Here is a 12430-nt window from a genome sequence, read left to right on the forward strand (position 1 = left end):
CAAGAATGTCTGAAGCCCCAAGCACGAAGGTCAGACCAATCCATGTACTATCGACCGAAAAATTTACGGACCAAGGGATCTGACAAAAAAACTAAATATCTCCGCAGTCTCAAAACGCAGCCTGGTAGCCTCTACTGGTATGTGCGAACAACATCGTGATGTACGGTTTTACTGGCTACTTTTAAAGGCTGCTCGGATATTTAGCGTTTGCTGACATCCCGTGGTCCGTAAACTTTTTTTGATCGATAGTACAATCCCTCATTCCCGTGGTCGCTGAATGATCGCCGCGCCAGAGTTCGCTCTAGTGGTTATTGTAGGAAACTCTATGGTGTTGTGCACAAGGAATGCGCTGTTGACGACGGAATAATTAAACTAGTTCTAGTACACTCTCGTTAAAACATTGGCCGCGCGGCACGTGTACTATTTTTCCCGGGCGTAAGATTGTACTCATTCCCACTGTTCACTTAATAAATACAATATAAATGAATATAAGATAAGATATAAGGAAATTTCTCGCTGACTTCTTTCCCGATGTCGCCTCCATGTGGCTGTGCCACACCGCGGCGCGACAGCACGAGAGGCGTGTAAATGCGCCTAAGAAACAGGGACGAAAGGAAGGACAAGACACGTGATGCGCCACGTGTTTCAAGTTCTTCTCCTTGTCTCTTAGGCGCATTCAAAATCATGCAAAGCTGAACCAACTCGCCCAACTAGCTGCGCTGAGCTATCTTACGAAAAGGTAGCGCTTTGAAAACAAGGCCACAACTGCAGTTATCTTGGTAGTTAGCGCCAAGTGGGTTCAGTTCTTTCTTTGTATGTTCTCGTGAGCCCTGAAAAGGTTGCGCTTATGGAACACTGACAAGCTCTATTAGCAACAGTTGTCGGGCATATCTTCATACGCATAATAATGACAGCTCAAGACTAGATTAACCGCCTCGCAGCTACATAATTGCGCCTTCTGCATACATTTAGAGACGCCTAAATCAAACAGAAGCCCTACAGTTGCTTGCAGCAAGCATTTGCGATGTGACTGTGTGCCCCCGCACAATACGGGATGTCTCCGAATTTTACGTTCATCTCCTCATCATTTACTCCGAAATAATGAAAACTGTGTTTTTTGTGAAGTAAATATGGCCAATATGAAACTTTATGGCATCTGCCATTAAAACATTAGTTTTCTGGGCATCAACGCGAAGTTTCGCTCGCGTTATCGCTTGGCAAATCACAAGGTCGTATACCAGAGGAGTGGACGATACTATAGTGCACTTATAGTGCACCTCCCTCCCCTCCCCCCCTCCACCTGTTCTTATCGAGCACACGTAAGAGTGCGTTTTCGCATGTACGTCTTTGCCATGAATACAAATTTCAGTAGGTCGACAGAGTTTGCTTTGTAGTCAGCGTTGCCTTAATAAATTGTAAGTCGCAGTTAGTCGAGCTGTCCTCTGTGAAACGAAGTCACCTGCTGCCCTTTCAGATAAGCTGCTCAAGGCGAAAATGCATGCTTTCGTCTGACACTTTGGAATCTGCCTCTTCCCTACATTCTGAGCCGAACGCTTTTTCAACTTGCTGAATTTGCGCTGTTGAAAGGGAACCCAGCAGTAGAGTAGTGCGAATCTAAACTTCGTACCGCAAATCGCCTTACGCGATCAGGGTCTTTGCAATGGACACATGGGCACCTCGTCCGGAAATCTAGGCTATAAGTAGTGTTTACAACATCTCACTACAGAACACAGGCGGGCTGAACGTCTTCGCTCCTTTTGCAGTGCGTTGGCACTGATACTTGATAACTGAAGTTCTACAGGCAGCTGGTGCCGTATTTCTGAATTAGCAAGCTCAGCTGACTGGCGTGTTCTGAAGCTTTCCTTAAAATCTGATCCATAACACGTCGGGAAGCGGAGTCCCTCGACTGAAGCTGTCATGCACACGATTTCTTTCGCTTGACGTGCTCACACTGCAACATGTGAGCGTTTAGAACGTATGTGACCAATTTCGTTTTGATTCTAAATGTTTATTCTCTTCTTGTACAATCTCATGTGCGTTAGCCGTTTGAATAGTCTGTTCAGTGTCTTCTGCTATAGCTGACAGGTATGGTTCAGACGCGTCGGAGCACTGAAAGTACATTTTAAAATTATTTATAATTAAATCTATGGTTATTTGTAAGATGCCATGTCCAGATTAGCCATGGTGAATGGATGCGAAAGTGGAATGTCAATAGGACCAACAGCTGATTATTTTCGATAATGCACGGTGCACTGAAAATTATGTTCGTTGTTGCAGGTGTCCCATCATTGAGATCACCCCGAAGATTACCTCGGGATACGCTTCACCGGAAGTCGCTGCCTAATAAATTGCCCGGTGGCAATATTTTATTAGTGTAGTTATGTCTATTGATGCCTTTTGTTAAAAGGCAGTTTGTATTGTTTCCACAGGAAATTGGACCAATAAAAACGCGACGTTGGCTCCCTCACTCCTTCGTAAGCTCCAAATTATTTCCTGTTTTGGATACAAAAAAAATAGAAGTATGTAATTCGGCACTGCATCGGAAGCTTTACTTAGATATCAGAAAAAGCTTAGCGGGAACAGTTTGTTTTCGATATTTTGAATCATTGTATTATAGCATTAGCATTAGGCGTGTGTGAATGGAAAAAAAGTGTGTGTGTGTGTGTGTGTGTGAAGTGTGGAAAGCGGGTTACGTAGTAGAGGTAAAGAGGGATGGGAGAGCTGGAAGCGTATGTATGGATAGAGTATGTATATATGTACGTATGTATGTATGTATGTACGTATGTATGTATGTATGTATGTATGTACGTATTTATGTATGTGTGTATGTGTGTACGTATGTAGTATGTATGTACGTTTATGTATGTATGTATGTATGTATGTACGTATGTACGTATTTATGTATGTATGTATGAATGTATGTACGTATGTACGCATGTATGTACGAATGTATGTACGTATGTATGTATGTATGTATAGATGTATGTATGTAGGTATGTATGTATGTATGTATGTGTGTGTCTATGTATGTAGTGCATCTGACGGTGGTGTGCTACGGAATACCGCCAGTGGCACTTCACTCCTCAAAGAGTAAGGACGCGCGTCGAACGAGCTCTTGAAAAAACGCGTTGCAATATAGTAAACGTGGTTTCAATCATGGACCTGGGACCTCAAAGACGTCCCACGTAATGCTAATACGTTCCTCCCGCATTTCCCGCTGAATCTCTTATAAAATGTTTTTCGACATCCATCAGTGCTAATTCAGCTGACTTATTCTTTACCAAGCAATATGAATCCTTGTTTATTACTTCACGCTTGTAGTTTAGAAGCTATTCACGTAATTATTTTCATAGGTAATGGATTGCTTTGTTCTTCCTTGCAAATTATGTCTCCCTGAACAGATAATTCTCCTGTTGAGACGTTTTTCGAATAAATTTAGCAGGCCTTCATTGTGTGTGTTCGAAGTAGAAAGACTCCGGAACGCACTACGCGTGCTATCCCAGTGTGGCCTGCACAGTTCAATAATTACGGCAATTACGGAACTAGAAACCTGAATGAATATACTCACTGGTTTTTCTCCGTGCTTGTGAATTCTGAAATTTCATGTTACAGACTGTCTGTAAATAAATTGACACGCAACCTCCCATTTTCCTTTTTCTACTCAAGCTAATACATCGGTAACCAACCACAGGCTCAGTATCTGCTCTATACAACCAGGTTTAGGTAAAACCACGACATCAAATTTTACACCGGGTGAATTTAATACTGTTTCAAGGTCGCCCACCTTATTTCGTGGGCACCTCATAATTAGGTGTAGGACTGATAGTGTGGTTGTGTTTCTCTGATAGCTTTCCTTGAATTCGTCGTAGCATAATCTTTGTTTACGGCTACAAGAAAGACTGAAAGAAAAAAAAGCTTGTGCGAATGCTGACCAAGGCCGTGGTCCAGGGGCTTGTCCCAGGAGAGCAATATAGCTGCTGCTTTGCAGCCACACACCCTCCTTTTTTGAAATGCTCAGTGCCTGATTTTGCCACTCTGTCCTTTTCTTAACGCACAGTGGACTGTGGTTTGGCCATAATGCAAGACCCACTAGCTTCTTCTGATTCATTGAATTCTACGTTTTCTTTAGTCGCTGACTCCGTCAATAATTTTTTTTCACTTTTCGTATTTGCCATATCATTTCTGTGTTACTTGCTCCGCTGCATATGAAAAATTACGATATTCATTCAATCAATAATTTATTTGACGTAACCAGGAACAACACAGAGGTCTGAGTGCTAGCGCACTCAAAAAGAATAATGATAATAATAATAATCAATCAAAAATGCTTATTATAGTGCCCAGGAACAGCTACGGAGTCTTCGTATTGGTGCACTTAAAATGTAATACGCGAGACAAAATTCAGAGGCGAAGGTAAACGTGCCAGACAAAACAACGTCAGATGAGGAAACACATAGGGAAACGGAAAGCGAGAAGGTAAGCGTAAAAGGGAGTTAATCGTACGGCATTATTATCTATACATATATGCAAAACACTGGAAATGAACTCTGAATTATCTCAATGCAGGTGGAGTACTTAATTTGTGCTTTTGGGTCGAGCCATGGGGCAGTATCTAATGCAACAAGGCCGCGAAGAAAACACGGAATGCTACCTGGTATTCTTTTGCGGCACCGAAAATTGAACATGATCACAAGAAGCTTTGAATAATCTATACTGCCATGGTGTTGTGCCATAGCACCTGCCATCATCGCCACCCGTCCCTCTGGGTCCTGCCGACTAGTCGCCAACGGGAGGCGGCGACACAATACGGCGCGGGGGGACCTCGGCAACTGCCCCGTCTGTGTCCTGCCGACGTGCAAGCAGCCCCGGCCATCATCGCCACCCGTCCCTCGGGGTCCTGTCGACGAGTCGCCAGGGGGACGCGACGACACAATGCGACGCGAGTGACGTCAGCAACCGTCCCCTCTTCCTCCTGTCGACGAGGAGCCGCCGCCAAGGGGATTTAAGGAGGAACCGGCCCATTGTTAAGCAGAGAGTCGCCACCGGCCGCCCCGTCGGTCTGGTGCGCTCTTACAGCTCTCACTGCTTTGACCTAGCTATCACCAGCTAAGGCAGCTATTACCAGCTATTCCTGCTATATCTGTACATATTTGTACATATTGTATAAAGCTTTCGTCTCCTCTTCGCCTGCTTCAAGACTCAGTCTCTCGTCCCGGACCCCGAGTCGCAATAGTGGTGGCAGCGGTGGGATTGGCGAACCAGTATCTGAACAGCGGATGGCAAGCTGCGAGATACGAGGCCCGAAGACGACTGCTACACCGCTCGATGGCAGCTACCAGATCGACCGGCGTCAACCACTTTGGCTGGGTGAGTGCCCGATGTTTGCTTCTCAGGTCGCCAGACCTCTCTAGCACAGGCAGATGTTAGGAGAGTGTTTTGTTTCTTGGTAGACTATGATTTATGCATCTACCTTCTTTAAACAGTGGATTTTAGTTTAAAGTAAGGTAAATTTAGTGGGCAAGCAACACGAGGAACGAGATCGCGATGGAGGAATTCCAAGTTCAGGACCTCATTCAAATTTGCGAGGAGTTGGGCATTTCCGCCGGCTCCGAAAAGGCAAGGAAAGCGATTCTCGACGTGATGCGAGCAGAGGACGTGACGACCGAGGAAGCCGAAGAGGCTTGGGAAATGATTGTGGAGCGAAAGCTCGAGGCAAAGGAACGCGTTAGACGTGAGAGGCGCGAGTTAGAGGCGAAGGAGCACTTAAGTCCCGAGGAAAAGGCAAGGCGAGAGAGCCGTCGACAGAATCAAACATGGATATGGCGCACAGCACGATATCATCTCCACACATTCAGGGCGGGCGAGAATATGGTTAAATTTCTTGCTGATTTTGAAAAAGTGTGCGAAGGAGAAGGTGTCAACCGGGACCTCTGGTCCGAGCGGTTGATCCTGCTGCTCCCTTGTAGTCTCTCGTGTGTTCTGGAACACCTGCTTGATGCAGAGAAGCGGGACTACGATGAAGCTAAGAAGGCTTTGTTGAGTCATTTTGATGTCGTAAGCCAGGACCAATTTGATAGCCACAATGCCGAGCCTGTCGAGGAGAGACCGCGTATTGAGATGGCTACTAGCTCAGTGCGCCAGGGAAATGCTATGGTGCAATCGGTGCACACGCTTATCGACGAGCGCGAACACATTGTTGCGCCGCTGTCTAAGAAGCCGCTTTGGAAATTGTGGCTGACGATGAAGGCCAGAAAGAAATTCTGCGCCCTTTTGATGGCAGCGATACGCTCAGGCTAGTCAAGGAGAGACCGCAGGGCAAGCCGGCTAGCTCAGATGGCGTCGGATGCAGTTATGTTCTGTTAGAAGTGCAGACATCTAGCGACGACCACGAGGCTAGCTTGGTTTTGCCGCCCGGAGCTATGTCGTTGCGACGAGAAGGCAGGGCACCTGCGAGTACGAGTGCCGAGACCGCGAGCTTTGCGAGCCGCGCCGAGGGCAAACGACGAAGGCGCAAGCCGAGAAAGTCGGACTCGGGCGGCGATACGAGCCAGGTCAAATGCTCCAACTGCCAAGCCGTTAGGAAAAAGCGGAGCATGGTGAACCCGAAGCTTAGGCGGCTGCTGCGTTCTGTAATAGGCGTGACACGCGTCGGTAAAGGCAGGATTTCGCAGAAATTCAGACGCCGCAATTCCGTCGGTTCTCAGCGATATCAATGAATTGTAAGCAGAGGAACGTAGCGAAGCGTCGGGTATGCTCGAAAGTCTGCTTCAATGGCCGCTCCCTTCCTGGGGGAAGGAAAGGCGACGGCCCTAGCGGACAAAGGGACCGCGCGCTCGCGGGTCCGTGGATGCGCCCCTCCCCGAGTGTTTAGAGGCAGCAGTTTGAAAGTCACGGCTACCGGCAAATCAGCCTTGTTCTGGTGTCGCGAGTGGACAACGCGTACGCTCGAGAATGGGCGACCCGCTCGAGCGCGTCTGAAAGGGTGTGCTTGCGAGCACCAAGTGATTGTGAACATGGTACTTTGAAAGCCGATTTTATATTTGTCCTTTTAGTAATCATTTTGTTTGGTGTGTTTCTTTGCGTTAAAGTTGAGTCGCGTGTTGAGCGTAGGAAAGGGTGGATATGCCAAGAGCGCATTTTTTATTGCTTTGGTCCTTTCTTTTCGCGAGACACCGACATGTTTTAGTTTGTTGATCATTAATTTACTGAGGCCTGATTCCTGAACTCTCAGGTAGAGAAACGTCAGTGTTTTCATTTGTTTGTTATTGTTCGTATATCTAGGTTAGGAAAAGCCCTAAATTCTTAATTTCGATTATGACTTGGTTTTTGTATGTACGCGTTAGTTGTAAGTGTCAGTGTATAATTTTGATTCACCTTTGCTTTCGTGTCATTAGTGTGAGTTTTAGTATCTTTTTGTTTGTTTTGTTAGGACCGCTTCTGTGCTGTAGGAATGTGGCGCTCGTTTTGCCGAGTGCATTTAGACAGCACAAGCGGCGGGCTTTTTCGGTTGGCTCTTGTGGTTATCGGATTTCGTTCCGTATTTTGCGAAGTGGCGCCCGGAGCACATAGATTAGCTACGCTTAGACTTTGCGCCACGGCTTTCGGGGGCAAAATTAAGTCATCTTCGGCAGCCTTGATCTTTGCCAACCCGCCGCATACCAGTTGAGAATCGCTTGCGACGCAATTTCTGATTTGATAAACCCTCACGCATTGACGATTAAAGAAAAAAAAAGGGGTCCGTATCTCGAATTTCTCTCTCAGATACGTGTCTCGTGTTGTTCGGGATTTTTTGTTGTTGTTGTTTATTTTGTTTTGTTTTGTTTAGCGTAGCCAGATCTCGAAAATGCTTTGTTCGATGATTTTGGTCTGGCGGTTTGGAGAGCATTCGGAGGGTGCTTGCTTTGGCCGGAGTGGTTTGGCGTTGTTGATTCTTGGTCGTTCCAGTGGACATTATCAGGACCGAGCAGCAGAAAAGACCACCGGCGGGAAAAAGCGGCAGAGCCGATACCTCCAGACCATCCTAGACGTCGCCCAACCGGCGCATCCATTCTTCCGAGCTGCGTCGGACAGCTCGACCTCTGGATGCATTGTCTGGCGGCGGGGGTGCTGTTGTGCCATAGCACCTGCCATCATCGCCACCCGTCCCTCTGGGTCCTGCCGACTAGTCGCCAACGGGAGGCGGCGACACAATACGGCGCGGGGGGACCTCGGCAACTGCCCCGTCTGTGTCCTGCCGACGTGCAAGCAGCCCCGGCCATCATCGCCACCCGTCCCTCGGGGTCCTGTCGACGAGTCGCCAGGGGGACGCGACGACACAATGCGACGCGAGTGACGTCAGCAACCGTCCCCTCTTCCTCCTGTCGACGAGGAGCCGCCGCCAAGGGGATTTAAGGAGGAACCGGCCCATTGTTAAGGAGGGAGTCGCCACCGGCCGCCCCGTCGGTCTGGTGCGCTCTTACCAGCTCTATACTGCTTTGACCAGCTATCCCCAGCTAATGGCAGCTATTACCAGCTATTACCTGCTATTCTGCTATTTCTGTACATATTTGTACATATTGTATAAGCTTTCGTCTCCTCTTCGCCTGCTTCAAGACTCAGTCTCTCGTCCCGGACCCCGAGTCGCAATACATGGGCGACCTTATGGAGGAGCATAATGCCTGATTTAATATGTTTTTTTTAGAGGTGTGATTTGAGGTGTATTTGAGAGGGCTGGACAATGGTCGCCAGAACGGCAAAGGCGGTGCTTGAAAATAGATATTAATTTGCGTTCAGTGAGGTCAGAATTATATTTTGTACGGTCCGACCGAAACTACAGAGGTGTACTCGGTCGACTAGCCCTTTCCCATTAATTCAACGACGGACGAATCTTCTGCCTATCTAGTGCTGCTTCGCCGCATGCATGGTGGCCAAAACAAAGCGCCCCAGGAAAAAAAATGTCAGCCAGTGGAATCAAACCAAAACGTGCAGTTACATATATAGGGATACCTAAAATATTTGCCGCTAGAGTGGAATTAGTGGATGAGTTTTCGCTCCGCTGCAATCGGCATCTTAAAATCCCTCAATGCATTTTAAACGGATCTACAAATTTAAACATGGCCCCAAGAATATAAGATCAAGCCAGAGGAATTAATTAAACTCGACATATAGCATGAGACCATCGTCGGGATTAAGTCCCGGCCATAGAAATCGCGATAAACGAGGTATTGCTCACTTATCGATATTTTAAAAAATGTATCCCGTATAGTTACGCTGACTGCATCACCCTAGGGTTGGCTTCGCTGCAGTAGTCGATGTACCGGATTTCTGGAATTGACAATTATGCCTTCAACCAGTACTCCACAGCTTCTATCAGCAACAAGGGCAATTGCAAAATCTGCGAGTACAATTCCCTCTTCATCCTGTTTTGATGCATCCAACGTAATAATAAACATTCAGCGCTAAACAATTTTCATTAAGTACGGCCTATTGTTCAAGGTATTTGTACTACCATCGCTAACTATGAAATTATTTGATGTTCCAAAGTATAGCGCTGCTAGCGAATATATTAGCACGATGGAGAGAAAGAAGCCCGGCCACTCCACCCGCCTTCTACGGGGCTCGAGATTCTTGGCCTATCCCCCTTAGTGGCTGCGAGCCATGACAGAGGTACATCATCATCATCATCACCAAGAACGCGGCTCGACCGGCCGCAGCGGCCTTGGCTTTGAAAAACGGCAGGCGACCTTTTTCCCGCTGTGGGCGTGGCACCTCCTCCGTCCCAGTTCACTGCCAGCCCGCAGGCTGACGTCGACGGCAGGGAGACCGCAGGGGCGAGTGCCTGCTGATACCAAGGCCGAGGGAGGACGTCGCGGTGTTGCCGCCATGACACGGAAGGAGTCTCCAGCCAACAAGGAGACCACCCCGCCCAAGACCACCGGGCGAAGCGAAACGCGCTGCTGCCGACGATGACGGCAATTCGTCTCAAGAGGCCCCCGTCGTCAAGCGGCCGCGTGGAAGGCCTGCCAAGGACACGTCTCTACCAACGACGAGGTCACGGTTAGCGAAGGCGACAGCGCAGAAAGACATCCCCACCAGGGCTTCTGAGAAGACAAGGAAGGCACCGGCCCCGAGGCGGATGTGAACGTCCCGTCTACCAGTAAGGGACTTTTACGGAAGGCGCCGAGGGTGAGTCGAAAGACGCGATCACCAAGCTCCTCCCCGAGCAATGCGTCCTCCGCTGCTGTCAAGGCTCCGAAGTACGGATGCGATCGCGTAGTCACTCCCCGGCAGCAGCAGCTACCATGCCAAAAGGGGAAGGAAAGAGCCGCGGGAGATCCAGGCACTCGTCCCGCAGCAGCAGCCGCGTTGGCCACAAGCGCAAAGATAGCCACCGAGGAGAGTCCACCACCGACTCGGAGACCAGCCATGGCAGAAGAGGGGACGCAATAGCCGACGTCACTACTCCAAGAGTAGCTCGTCTACAGCGAGCGCGACCACTAAGAGCGGCGGGTGTAAACGGCGCCGCCACCTCCGCAGTAGCCATTCGACGTCGACACGTGTAGGTAGGCGGGTCAAGTCCAAGAAGGCGGCGAGCAGCTACTCGTCGAGATCCCGGCGTACCAAGCGGAAAAATACTCCCAAGGCTACGAAAAGTGGCAAGCGCAAGTGAGAAATACAAGTGACCAGATTCCAACAATCAGACGCTGGTCATATCTATCGGAAATGCGCGCTTGGGCTTCGCCTTGGCGCCCGTTCAAGACCTAGAAATACTAGGCTCCTGTGTGGCGTGAAGAAACTTTGGCTAGAGTGTCTGCGAAGCCGTTCAAATAAATTCCTCTACCAATGCGCTCTAAACTATTGTCCAATGGTGGCCTCCGAGGTGGTTTCCAAGGTTTTTGGTATTCTCTTATTAATATAGAAATGAGCGCAGCTTGGCACTAGTGGTGAAACGCTGGAGCAAACAGCGGAGCTTGTGATCGACAAGCTACAGCCAGGGTCGCTATGCCGACGACCCTGGATACTCAGATGCAGGCTCTCGCGTTCTCGTTCTCGAAATTCGGGATCTTCGCCTCGACGACGCCTCTTCTCGGCTGCAGCTTCGGCACCGGTATTCCGGATCGGCTCGCCGCCGACGCGCAGATTCTCGCTTGGCCACACGACGCGCTTCAAGACGCGGCCTGGCGAAGCATTTACATGTCTAGGCGACGCGAAGCAATGTGGTTTGCTAAGCGACGCGAAGTGACGTCATGGCTAGACGGAACAGGTGCGCGGTCGTAGCAGCTCGGGGCGGCGGTGCGGCGGCAAAGCGAGGTGCAGCTGTGCCCAAGTGGTTGCTAGGCAACGCGCGGTGACGTCATCGCCAAGCGCAGTTCCTGGTCTTCGCTTTACGGGCCGACCTCCAGCGTAAACAGCTCCGCTGTTAATAAAGTCGCATTAGTTTATGAAACGCGCACAGAAATGGGGGTCAGATCAAAAAGGTTTCAAGCAGCTCCTCGCGGCGTCGTGGCCGGCCGAGTGGTCCAGTGCTGGCAGCGCTGTCAAGAGCGGGCATCGCAAGTAAAAAGGATGCAGGCAGGCCAGGTCCCTAGCGTCGGATAAGTCTATGACCGGGCCAGTGCCATCCCGAATCTGTATTTAGAATTCACATGGCTTTGCCTGGGCTGAGACCGAGAAACAATAATCGTTTTATCTTGTATGCTTCTTTCCTTGACGCTGAGCACCCGGTACTTGCAGGTCACGAAAGGCAAGCTCGTATCGGCGCGTGGCATAACGCTGCTGACAGGAAGCTACCAGCTGAGCGTTTGGTTTGGTTCGGGCCTATGAGTAGGCTCAACCCACTACGGGTAAGGGGAACGGCCATGAATCGGGTGGCAGTCGGTAAAACGGAAAGAAAACTTAGATGGAATTTTATAAGGGGTTAAAGTATATGCGCGCAAGGTATACGGATGGCACTAATTGTTGTTGGGGATATGATAAGCCCCCCAAAGGTTCAAGTATATTTGGGTGCAGCGTAAACTCTAATGTGACACTCCCTATGGGGGCCCTACGAGGACAAGAAATCGTTTCAGCGTTCGTCTTTTGTGCTATAAGCGATAGAAAGGCGCCTAGCATGGCGAACAATTTAAAAAATCCGAGGACACCTAAGCACTTGTTATGAGTTTGCGCATGTGAAATAATAATGTCAGATGAGCGCCTTTGGGAGTTTGCGCTGGGATTAATGTTTTACAGTTTTGCTGCGGGGTATTGTTACCGAGTTTTGCGATTATCGAGTTTTGCAGATGGTGCCGTTGTCGCTCCACGCATGACGCACTCAGAAGAAACTGGGAATAGAGGCGCAGTCAGCTTTGTGAGGCTGGAGGTTGAGAGCGAGGCGCAGCTCCCCCAGCGCTTTAAAGTGATAAAGTTTAGTCAAGCTTTAATCATTATATTTAGGAAGAAGGGCGAAAGCCAA

The sequence above is a fragment of the Dermacentor silvarum genome, chromosome 1 (genome assembly GCF_013339745.2).
Source record: "Dermacentor silvarum isolate Dsil-2018 chromosome 1, BIME_Dsil_1.4, whole genome shotgun sequence".
In the NCBI taxonomy this organism is placed as follows: domain Eukaryota; kingdom Metazoa; phylum Arthropoda; class Arachnida; order Ixodida; family Ixodidae; genus Dermacentor; species Dermacentor silvarum.